General features: G+C 39.6%; 1 long non-coding RNA gene across 1 annotated transcript; it reads left to right on the top strand.

Annotated features, from left to right (window-relative positions):
* The first annotated feature begins 294 nt into the window (after positions 1–294).
* LOC115459661 lies at positions 295–6,952 on the top strand. The gene is made up of 3 exons (XR_003940313.1): positions 295–358; positions 2,894–2,951; positions 6,532–6,952. It is a non-coding gene; the product is annotated as an uncharacterized LOC115459661 (long non-coding RNA).
* The last annotated feature ends 3,117 nt before the right edge of the window (positions 6,953–10,069 follow it).

Here is a 10,069-nt window from a genome sequence, read left to right on the forward strand (position 1 = left end):
CAATGGTAATATAAAAATGAAACACATAAAAAGGGGAGAGGACAAGTTAACTGGCCAGTAGCCCCCCAAAAATCAGATGCCCAGGAAGAAAGAAATAGACACAGATTAAGGCAAATGCATTTGATTGCATCTATACTCTTACATTAAGCTTTGAAACTCAGTGGTGTTTTAACCAACCCTGATTTTAGGATGGATAAGGTTATTTCAATTTGATCTTGACCAGCTCTAGTACACTGCATGTAATTTGATTCTGTTACTACCAGCAATAACGTGAACTCTTTTTCCATTCTATTTATTTAGAATAGACATTAGAGACAGCATAAATGCTCAGAAAATTCTTGAAACTATCTTGAATCAGGTAAGTTATATTTCATTAAAGACCACAAGACATGTGGGTATGCCTGTTATTAAAATGTGAGGCAATAGTTGTTCTATTTTAAGAAAGTAAAAATACAGCGTCCTGTTTACTAAAGTGAGCTAACATGGGCTAAATGCTTGTGTTACTTGATGCATAACAAGGGATATTAGCAGTATGTAAGACCTAAATTGAATTGAATTAATATTAATATAGATAAAATACAATGTCAATACTGAAGAGAGATGACTACATGCAAATACATGCAAATCAGCTCAGTTCATGAATATTTAATGTGTTTTAATGCACATCTCTTGAGGCGTAGATAAGTTCTTATGTTGGCCTTTCCTTCCCACCTACAAACCTCCACTCAAAATCAAATATCCAAGCTTGCTCAGTCCCCCCCAAAATGAATGCAGGAGCCCCTTGAAGCTAGGTACTCTCCAGTATTCATATTCATGGAACAGGTGGATGTGAAGTGTCTGTTCACGCTTTCCAAAAATACTAGGACTAGGGGGCATGCGATGAAACTACAGTGTAGTACATTTAAAACAAATAGGAGAAAACATTTCTTCCCCCAATGTGTAGTTAAGCTCTGGAATTCGTTGCCGGAGAATGTGGTGAAGGCTGTTAGCTTGGCAGAGTTTAAAGAGGGTTTGGACGGTTTCCTGAAGGACAAGTCCATAGACCGCTACTAAATGGACTTGGGAAATATCCACAATTTCAGGAATAATATGTATAGAATGTTTGTACGTTTGGGAAGCTTGCCGGGTGCCCTTGACCTGGATTGGCCGCTGTCGAGGACGGGATGCTGGGCTCAATGGGCCTTTGGTCTTTTCCCAGTATGGCATTACTTATGTACTTATTTATTTCTAAGAGTAAGGAAATCTAAAAGCAATTTTTTAATATGACTTACAAAGAGAAATCTTACATGGATATCTGACAAAAGAAGAAGACTCTTTGGATGTGATTATTTTTTGCAGGGAGATTTCATGGTCCATAAGAACATAAGAATAGCCATACTAGATAAGACTAATGGTCCATTTAGCCTTGTATCTTGTTTCCTACAGTGGCCAATCCAGGTCAGAAGTACATGGCAGAATCCCAAAGTATAGCAAGATTCCAAAATCCTAAAGCGTAACAAAATTCTGGAAACCCAAAGAGTAGTAAGATTCCTTGCTACTAATCCCACGAATTTTAGTCCAGGATCTTGTCTAAACCATTTTTTAAACCCAAATACGCTAACTGCTGTTACCACATCCTATGCAAATATATTTCCAGAGCTTGTTCCTCCTCTTCTTTTTAAAATGTATTTCCAGGCAACTTCATTGAGTGTTCCCTAATCTTTGTACTTTTTGAAAGAGTAAAAAAAAAGAAAAAATCAGTGCCTACCACTGCTTAGTAAAAATACCCCTTAGTGATTTAAGCTTGGGATACAGGAAAATTTGTAGGTTTACTGATAAAACCCAAGTTAATTTCATAAAAAACAAACAAACATTAGTTATTAGTTTATTAAAAAATCTAAAATTATTTTGCCTTAGTTTAGATTTGTCACAGAATTCTAAGAGCCCTAGAACAGTGAAAATTAAGGTATTAGCGGGTTTATCAGCTCCTAATGTTGTTGCCCTGTCTTTTAGTCATCTCAGGGACCTGGTGGAAGGAAAATACCCAGTGGAACACTGTGATCCCAAAGTAGAAATTATTGCAATGATAAAGTGGGTCAAATTGGAGGGAGGATAATGTTATATGTTAAAAAGAAAATTGTGTCAAAGAAAATAACAGTTCATCAGGAAACAGATTGCAATGTGGAATCGTTCTACATAGAAATCCCTCCCCTATCCCCCACCCCTGATATATAATGCTATTTAACAGGCCAGAATGGCTGTTGACCGATTAAATAGCATTTAACGAGCTATCCACCTATATTCAATGGGGGATAACCAGCTGTGAATACTCCAGGTTAGTGGCTAGCAGACAGCCGGTTATATTGCCTGATATAACTTGCTAGACGCCTATATCTAAATCCAGATTAGCCGCCATATTTGGCAACATGATAACGTGGGATGTCTTTGACCGGTTTAAAGATAACTGTTAAGATTCACTATTGACTAATCCAATTATCTTTAAATTGGCCAAAAATAAACCGGATAGTCAATACGAGTCACCGAAAATGGCCGCTCATTGAATAACCAGTTTTAGCTCCGACCACAGAAGTTAGCCAATAAACTCTTGCAGTCCGAATGTCGGCCTCTCCGTGTATAAAGAGAATGAGAATACTGGTGGGACTATATTGCTGCCCACCTGGCCACGAAGGACAGATGATGAAATGACAACAGAAATAAGAGAAACTAACAGATTTGGTAGAATGAGGTAAATGTAAAAAAAAAAAAAAAAGCCCATTTGTGGTTTATACTCAACATCTCTTGTGCACTTTATACTGCTCACATTTGATGACAATAAGAAAGGGTCCTTCAGCATTGACTCTTATTTAATAGTTATAAAAGTTGAATTGTTCTCCTCTACCCTTGTCAAACACAGTTACCTGGAGCATTCACAAGTGGCCTTACGATGATGAATGCGGAAAGTGGAGTCAACAGTAAGTGTTCCAAATTTTTGTTGACATTCTCTCTTCAGGTTCATTAGCATGCATGTGATAGTGAGTTTTGTTATAATCATAGAAACAGGAAAGGGTAAAATCATCTTTGAGGGTAACAGTGGCAGTCAGCATTTTTTAAAAATAAATTAGCACATCTAATCAGAAAGGTCCATGAATATAATCTCAACTAGGGTAGGAATGGATAAGGAGTCCTGCTACCACTTTTCCCTCTAAGCTGAGCGGAGGTCCTCCAACTACACTGCTGCCAGTGGGGGCGCTATTTCAATACTGTGTTTTAATGGCTAGAGACAGGCAGGTTCCCTGGAGTCTTGCAGAGCTTGTCTGTCCATCACTATTGAAAATGTAATAGTGAAACAGCTCCACCCACTGGCAGGGCTATAGATGGAGGACACCCTCTCAGATTAGAGCAGTGGTTCCCAAACCTAGTCCCGGAGGCATCCCAGCCATTCAGGTTTCCAGGAGAGATTAGCAGGCAGTGCATGCAGTCTCTCTCATGAATATTCATTGTGGATATCCTGAACACCTGACTGGCTGGGGTGCTTCCAAGACCAGGTTTGGGAACCACTGGATTAAAGGGAACAGTGCCTGCTGCAGTATGCGTAGACCAGTGGAGACCAGTGTTAGTCCTTGTGTGTGTGACTAGTAAGCTAATTACTTCTTCTGTTATAAGCTTGGGAAAAGAGCCTAGCCTTCATTTGCTTCCTGAAACAGAGATAGCCTTGTGCTGAGTGAAGCCTTTCAGGGAGTGCATTCCAGAATGGGGGCTACACCAAAGAAGGCTCATTGGCAGGTATCAAATCACATGATATCCTTTGCAGAGATTGTGTTAGGGTTACTCCTTGGTAGGACCTTAGTAACCTTGGAGGTGTGGAGAAGGAGATCCTGTTCTTCAGGAGCTCTGGCCCATTTCCTTTAAGGGTCTTGTAGATCACAGTTTTATGTTTAGGCCTGTATTGTACTGATAACCAATGAAGTTTTTGCAAAAATGGTTTGATGTGGCTATGTCTTATTTCCTTCTATCAGTCTTGCTGTTGCATTCTGAATCAGTTGGAACTGGTGCAAACCCATTGTAATCAGACCAGTGTAGAGTGCATTACAGTAGTCCAGTCTTATGTTATCATGGCATGAGTCATTCTGACAAGACTTGCCATCTCAATGTATAGAGAGAGGCAGCATAGTTGTTGCAAAGATTAGAAACAGCTCTTGAAGGTTTGGCTGATCTTGAAAGTTGCTGGGATCAATGTAAGTGTTTAATTGTATTCCACAGTTCCTGACTTGCGGTTTATGAAGAAGTTTATATCTCCAAAAAATATATTTTGATGTCAAGTATGTGCACACTTGTGTTCGGTACTCACAGGAGCTCTGTTTACTTGGGTTTATTGTTTTTAGCCCATTCTTGAATTACTGTTAAATAGGTAGTCTATTCATGGCTGTAGGTAAGTCTGGTTCTATTTATTTATTTATTTTTTTTTATTTCAATGTTTAGCCTGTCCTTCCAATGAAGCCCAGAACATGTTAACAAAAAAAGCATATATTGAAATAAAAAGAGATACAGTTAAACAAAAATCAAAACATGCAGAAACAAATAAACAAAACTGTTCATTAAAAAAATAAATGATTTTTCAATTAAATAATATAGTTTTAATAGCTTTATTAAGGGGGACTGTGAGACTTCGGGGATCCCAGTGATGTGTGGAGAGGAAACTATAATCCTCACCAACTAAAGAAAAGGCAAAATTGCAAGAGGTCAAACACGTACATAACAGTACTTAAAAGATCACCTCATTGCCACCCCAAAGCTAGCCCAAGACCACCCTTGGGAACTATAGGACTGGTGAATGCCAGATCAGCTGCAAAGAATCCTCGGTGATCCATGATGTCATACATGAACAGAATCTTGACATCCTAGGAATAAGTGAAACCTGGCTAGATGAAAGTGTGGGTTTACCACTGGCCCAACAGGTTTCAACATCCAACATCAACCAAGACCAGGAAGACGGGGTGGAGGTGTAGCAGTCTTTTCCCTAAGTGACCACCTGAAACAAATGGCACCTCCCAGAGTTTGGAAGGAGATCAGAGACAAAAAAAGCTGACCGATGAAATTTCCTAGAGGCCTTAGACTATCCACATGTGGATGAAAAGACAACTACAGTGTCAGAACAGGTTGACATTTGGAATACATACTTAGCCAAGACCTAAGAGAAAACGGCACCAGTATAAACAGTTTTATGCTCCACTCACAAACACTCACCTTGGTTTTCTCCAGAACCTTGGATCCTTAAACGCGAAGGACGTAAACTGGAAAGGAGATAGCGTAAATCCTGCCTGGATGAAGACACGCTAAACTAGAGGAAACACACAACAACAAAAAAACGCCAAGCCTTGACAACAGCCAAAAAAACATATTTTTCTCAATGCATTGCACAGGCTGCCAATTCAACCAAGCAGTTGTTCAGTATAGTAAACAGCCTACTGCAACCCCCACAACAGAACCAGCCTGCCCAGTCTAAACTAAACTGCCATGATTTTGCTGCCTACTTTGTCAACAAAATTAAAAGTCTCCACCAGGATTTACAGGCAATCCCACCCAGTCTCCAATCTGTTAACCAGGAGTGCACAAACTCCTGACAGAGACAGATGAGACACTTAACCCAATGACAGAGGAGAGCCTTGACAAAATCCTAACAGAACTTCAACCTTCGACAAACTACCTGCTCCCTTGACCTTTGCTCATCAAAGATAGTGCAGCAGGAAAGTATGGGCCTCATAGAAGCCATCACAAAAATTGTGAATACCTCTCTTTCTAATGGGCAGTGAGTCACCCTTTGGTAAAGCAAAACAAACTTGAAAGTTACCAGCCAGTATCCAACATCCCATTTCTAGGGAAACTTATAGAACAGGCAGTCTATGTTGAACTTAATGACTGGCTAGAAGAGAGAAAATGGCTAGATCCATGTCAGTCTGGTTTCAGACCCGGTTATGGAACAGAAATGGTCCTTGTATCCCTTCTAGATGATCTTCACAGAACTGAAACAGGGGATTCACTTTGGTGATAGTCCTGCTAGATTTCTCAGCAGCTTTTGACACTGTGGATCATTGTATCATGCTAACACGACTGACAGAAACAGGCATCAATGGAACAGTACTTGCCTGGTTCAGATCCTATCTATCTATCAGACAGACAACAATCCATAACGTTTGGCAGCAACTCATCGCCACCATGGGCTCCGCCATCTGGTGTAGCACAAGGATCAATACTGTTATCTATTCTGTTCAATATATACCTCAAGCCACTAGGTATATGGAATACTATGGTTACATGTGTTTAATGGTCCCCCTAGGGATGCTCACTTATGCCAGTCATTGATCTTGCTTAATGATTGCACCTAAAAATTGGCAGGCCAACGTCTTTTACCTAGTATTCTATAATGGTTTAGGTGCATTATTAAGCCATTATAAAATTGTTGCCACATCGTTATAGAACTGCATCTACTCCCAAATAAAGCAAAATATATTTTTGAATCATCTTCATTTCATCATTTTATTTTATTTCTTCCAGACCTTGGTTGTTGAGAAGCCTGAACAGTGAATGAAGGAAGGAATCTTTCTGGCTGAAAACCTGCAAAATGTTGATTACTTTTATGTTACCTAACTGTGCAATTATAGGGTTAGGAACAAGAATGAATCAAATTAAGGAAAAAGTGAAACTTCTGTAATGCTAATGGTGTCTAATTTCTTAAAGTTTCCTGAATGCTTAAGGACAGTGATCAAAGGCATTTCATGAGCAAGCATCTTTCTTTTTAAATACTTGCAAAATCTAACACATCAAAAATAAAGGGGTTGATATTCAATGTGGTTTAAGTGGGCAGGAGAGGCTTCAAACCCTCTTACACAACACTGAGCATGTCAGATTCCAATATACGCCAGCACTTAACCAGGCAGCCTGAGACAATCAAAATCTGAGCAGTGCCAATTCTCCCTGGTTCCCTTTTCCTCTCCCCTCCCCAATTCCATGTCCATGTCCTGTTCCCCAATCTCGTTGTTCCGCTCTCCCCTAGCTCCTTGATCTGATCCCCCCTTAAAAATCCCCCATTATCACATATCCAAACCCCCCACTCTATCACCAATTCATCAACTGCTGCCCTCTGGACCCCTCAGGACTTACCAGGTTCTGATCTCTGGTGTCTAGTGGGATGGGGGTTGAGTGGTCCCCTTTCCTCTCCTGCCCCATTGGCTCCAGTTTCAAACTGACAGCACTGATCCAGTAGCTGTAGTCTTGCAATTCTACTGCTAGGAGTCAGCTTCCATATAAGGCTGTGCCTCCAAAGATTCAGACCCCTTTATAAAACCATTTCCAAATTAGAAGAAGACAGAGATGAACCACCACTTAACCTGCAATACACATATTTACTGGCACAATCTCATAAGCCGTTTTTGGAACAAGGTCAAGGCTAAAAATTGGTCATTATATCTTTGTAATCACCTTTCAGATAAATTTTCTGTGTTCTGGCATTGTATTCTCATCCTACCTTCTGAAAATCATTAAAATGTTCACTAAGGCACGCTAACAGAATTAGTGTGTGTTAACAATTAGTGTGCGCTAAATGATAAGATGCCCATAGGAATATAACAGGTATATTATCATTTAGCACCTGCTAAATCTGTTATTGTGTTAGTAAAAGGACCCTAGTATTATTTTCATATTGTAAAGAATTGTTTTCTTATTGCTTAATGCCTGTACTGTATTCATTCTTTCATTAAAATAATAATACTTGCATCACATTCCATGTCTCTCTGCTACTATAGAGCATCTAATCTAAAGGTGTCTTGTATTAAGCTTTATAAAGCAGCCAGCTTGGGTTTTACCACATAGTAGACATTAACGTATACCTAAGCCAACATCTACCATGTCTTCTAACTAGCAATGCAATACAGAAACCTACACTAGTTGTCTAATGTAGATAAGAGTGAGAGGTAGGCATATCGTGGGCTGGTTGGAGGAGTGGTCGGCTGTGACATCTAGAATGTGGGTTGGTACCACACACTAGCTGTCCAACTGCCAATGACAAGGCTGCATTTATTACCACTTCAAGGGAAGAGCTTTGCAGTGTAAAGGATCGTCAGCTCATTGGTGTGAGTTTGATCGTGAATACCTGTCTTTGTAAATCCTTAGGCTCCTGCAGGCACAAAATCTCTGTTTTATCAAATAAAACATATCCTTGCATCTATTCAGTGACCTTCACTTAACCCCTTTGGTCAGTCTATGTCAAGGTCACTTGGAGAGAACTCAGCCATCCCTGGCCTCTTTTCTATCTATGGAGTTTAACACAAGTTCTAACAATGCTTAAGGAAAAAAGTTCCATATGTATAAACAAAAGTGTTCGGTAAGTTGTCTTTTAACTTATTTATTTTTTATTTATTTGTAGCATTTGTATCCCACATTTTCCCACCAAATTGCAGGCTCAATGTGGCTTACATTTGCCGTAATGGCGGCTGCCATTTCTGGATAACAGAATTACAGATGGTATTGCGTTTAGGTGCATACATACATGGAACATGATATATGGAACAGGTCATGGAATATATATATAAACCATGTGCATATATATATACTGAAATACCGAAAGGAAATGCCTTTTAGTTGGGGTCAGGCCCTGTACCAGACTGCCTACCTATCACCACATGCTTAGCTGTGATTGCTGCTACATCTACCTGCAGGCAAGAAATAAAGTCACCTAGTCCTACTACTCTAAATCATTTCTGTAGCACTACCAGTCGTACAGACTCCGTTCCTTTTATCTTGCTGCACCATGTGCCTGGAATAGACTTTCTGAGCCGGTAGGTCAAGCTCTATCTCTGGCCGTCTTCAAATCTTGGCTAAAAGCCCACCTTTTTGATGCTGATTTTAACTCCTAACCCTTATTAATTTGTTCAGAACCCTTATTTTATCATCCTCACTTTAATATTCCCTTATCTCTTATTTGTCATGTTTGTCTGTCCTGATTAGATTGTAAGCTCTCTCAAGCAGGGACTGTTTCTTCATGTTCAAGTGTACAGTACTGCGTACGTCTACTAGCGCTATAGAATTGATAAGTAGTAGTAGATTCCTATACATCTTAGAATGGAATCATCTGTTAGATGATTCACATATACTTTTCACATATAATTACATCAAAGATGCTTTGAACAGGATATGTGAGATAATGCATTGAAATTTTGCAAAATATAAGTATTAAAAATGAGGAAAAATCTATCTAACTAAAGGCCTTAAGTCCACGTAACTAAGGGACAAGATACTAGGAAATGCCAAAGGAAGCAGGACTACAGTAGAAACCGTTTAAATAATATTGGGTAAGACCAACTCAGTCAAAAATCAAATACCGCCTAATACTGATATACCTAAGAAGTCAAAATAGTCTAGCTGGCAACAACTTTACCTTCAAGAGGAAGAAATGTAATTGTGCTACATTATAGAAGACACATTTAATATTTTCATATACCACAATGCATTTACATGGATATTTTAACTGAAATTTTGCCTTTAAGGACAAAACATTGTGCTGCAAACATACTGTTTTCTTCTATTCTGTGTCCTTATACATATATCGGGGAACTACTACTACTACTACTATTTAGCATTTCTATAGTGCTACAAGGCGTACACAGTGCTGCACAAACATAGAGGAAAGACAGACCCTGCTCAAACAGCTTACAATCTAATAGACAAAAAATAAAGTAAGCAAATCAAATCAATTAATGTGTACAGGAAGGAGGAGAGGAGGGTAGGTGGGGGCGAGTGGTTACAAGTGGTTACGAGTCAAAAGCAATGTTAAAGAGATGGGCTTTCAGTCTAGATTTAAAGGTGGCCAAGGATGGGGCAAGACGTAGGGGCTCAGGAAGTTTATTCCAGGCGTAGGGTGCAGCAAGACAGAAGGTGCGAAGTCTGGAGTTGGCAGTAGTGGAGAAGGGAACAGATAAGAAGGATTTATCCATGGAGCGGAGTGCACGGGAAGGGGTGTAGGGAAGGACGAGTGTGGAGAGATACTGGGGAGCAGCAAAGTGAGTACATTTATAGGTTAGTAGAAGAAGTTTGAACA

This window comes from Microcaecilia unicolor, unplaced genomic scaffold (genome assembly GCF_901765095.1).
Source record: "Microcaecilia unicolor unplaced genomic scaffold, aMicUni1.1, whole genome shotgun sequence".
Lineage (NCBI taxonomy): Eukaryota > Metazoa > Chordata > Amphibia > Gymnophiona > Siphonopidae > Microcaecilia > Microcaecilia unicolor.